This window comes from Arachis duranensis, chromosome 8 (genome assembly GCF_000817695.3).
Source record: "Arachis duranensis cultivar V14167 chromosome 8, aradu.V14167.gnm2.J7QH, whole genome shotgun sequence".
Classification (NCBI taxonomy): domain Eukaryota; kingdom Viridiplantae; phylum Streptophyta; class Magnoliopsida; order Fabales; family Fabaceae; genus Arachis; species Arachis duranensis.
Window position 1 is genome coordinate 46,850,589 of NC_029779.3, and position 2,897 is coordinate 46,853,485.

Sequence of the window (2,897 nt, forward strand, 5' to 3'; positions counted from 1 at the left end):
TTATCGGGCGTTATTATTTTAATAAAAAAATTTTTTTCAATGAAAAAAGATTTTTTTTTAGCGTGTTTAACAAATTTCTAGTAGTAAAAATAAAAATACTAGAAAAAAAACATCTTTTTGAGAAGCTATAATTTACATCTTTTTTTAAAAGATCTTTTTTTCTTAAAAAAATATGTTTTCATGTAATAAATAAATAAATAAATACTTTTATATCGTTATATCCAAACATAATTGATAGATAAAAAAATCTTTTTGTATGAGATATCCAAACATAAAATTACTTTTATTTTTCTATAAGATCTTTAAAAAAAATAATTCAAAATTTTTTTCTTAAAAGCTCACCCAAACAAATCTTTGTCTCTGTCATTTGTAATTTTTTTAAAAATATTCTTAACTTTTAATTTCATTCAATTTTTTAAATATTTTTTATTTGTGTCAAAATTATTTTTGAATATTTTTTATTTTATTTCTAATATTTTAGATATAGTTAACATTCAGGCATAATTTTAATAAAATTAAAAGCGTTAAAGACAAAATCAAATAAAATTAAACTCTAAAAATATTTAAAAAAATTACGAATATTAAGAATAAAAAATCTATTTTATTTTATTTTTATTTAACAAAAAGGAAAATAAAGTAAACATGAGAAAGAGCATGAAATCTTCGAGAATAATGGACAGCAGCCTGTGACATTTTCAAATTTCAATCCTGTATGTACTAAAATATTTGAAACTTCTAAACATTCTTTGAGCGTGTAAGAAAATTATTGTTTTTAGAGATCATAGTCTTTTTCCTTATTAGTTTTTTCTTTTTCTTTTTTTTGTCATGGAATGCTAGAGAGTCAATTTAGGTGTTTTCACTTCTGTATATGATTATCTACTAGACTCCAATGCTTTACTATTTTCAAATACAGCAACTAGGGGTGCACAGATCCGGCTCGGTCCGAAGGTTCGACCCGATTCCGAACACTTTAGAGACTAATTTTGTATGATTTCATCGGGTTTAGGGTCGGGTAAGGGTCTCAAAAATAGACCCGGTCATTATTTTGGGTCGGGTCCGCGCCATAGCTCGGGTCACCCGAAATCGGCCCGGTGGCCCGATCATCATACACAATTAATATTTTGTGTTATTAGTGATGAATCATGACTATTCTTATGTGGAATTTAAGTATTGTAAACTTTAATATTTTGTGTTATTAGTCATTATAAGACTATAAGATAATGTTTTATGTTTAGAATGCATAAGCTTTTAGACTAATGCATAATATTGTGTTATTCGTATTGATTTAAATATTTTGTATTATTAGACAATATTAGTATTGATTGTGGTTTTGCTTTAGTATTGATTGTGGTTATGCTTTAATTTTAAAGAAGGGTTGGTTCTTGTTATATTTTTCTAAGTGAATTTTATCATGTTAAATAATAGTTAGAGTCTTGAAAATTTGGATATTTTTATATGCTAGCTTACAAGAAAGTATCAACATAATGTAATGCTAACGGCCCGGTTTTCACCCGGTATAATTATGGCCCGAAAGTGTATTGATTTCATCGGGTCTAGGGTCGAGTTCGAGTCTAATAAATAGACCCAGTGTATATTTCGAGTCGGGTCCGGGTCTCATCAAACCCGGCTTCACCCGACTCATGTGCACCTCTAACAGCAACCTTCCTTATCATTATTTTTGGACTTTGGTATCATAATTTTTTATCATAGTCAAATAAATAGTTTATCTATCTCGTTAGGTGAACAATAAAAAATACAAACAACGTGAATAATAAATCATATTTTAAGTTGAAAAAGTTTAGGAGTCAGCAATTTTTGTATTTTGTGGCTAACACTTAACTATCAAAAGAAAGATGAGTGATCTCTCACCATTAGATGGCCAATTAATGTAATCTCACACCATTAAAAACATGATTGATGGCCAATTGATAGTTACAAAACACAAAAATTAATGACCCTAACACTCCTCTTTTAAATTTATTAACTATTCAATTTCATTTTTTTTAACTTGCGGACGAGGAAGCTCCCCAGATTATTCTTCTAAAAAGCACAGCTCCCAAAATATATTTTCATAATGGGATCAATGAGTAATGATTATACATAATTTGAATGGAAAGATGACTAATTAATTCAGAAAAAAATAATAAAAATTATTTTAATTTTTAATATTTGGGTCAAATTTTTATTTAATTTTAATATTTTATTTTAATTTAAAATTTTTTTAAATAGGTTTAATATTATTCAATCCTATATTTAAATTTGATTCGAACAATTAGCATATTTAACCGGTAATATAACATTTAATTTTCAATTTTAGTACGTAAATAAAATTGATCTACCAATAATCACTAATATAAATACTTTTTGGCTAATTATTTGAGTCAAATTTAATAATAAAATAATATTAAATTTATTTAAAAAAGACTACATTAAAATTTGATCCAAATATTAAGAATTAAAATAATAGTTTAATTTATCCAGAATAAGAATAATCAAAGTATTACACAAGCAGTTACCATGCATCTTTATGAAATAACATAATTATTCAAATCATGTGCATAATAATTCATCTAAAAATAATTAATTTGGATTAGTTGAGTGATCAGCTCAATCGTCTACTAGTACTTAAGCAAGTGTTGGGATTCAGGAGATAATTGATGGATAGAATTATATAAAATGCAAATTAAAAAGTAGAGTTGAGACTCAACTCGTATCCTATTTTATCCGCTGTAGATCGAACGGCCAACTCTACTTGACTGGATTGAGTATCTGCGCGCAAGATGTGGCATCCTGTCTATAGCGCAAAAGTTGATACTCCTTTTATCAATTTAAATTTTTAAGTTAAGTAATTTTATCACAAAAGGACAGCTTAAAGCTGCTCAAGAGGCTGTCTTGAA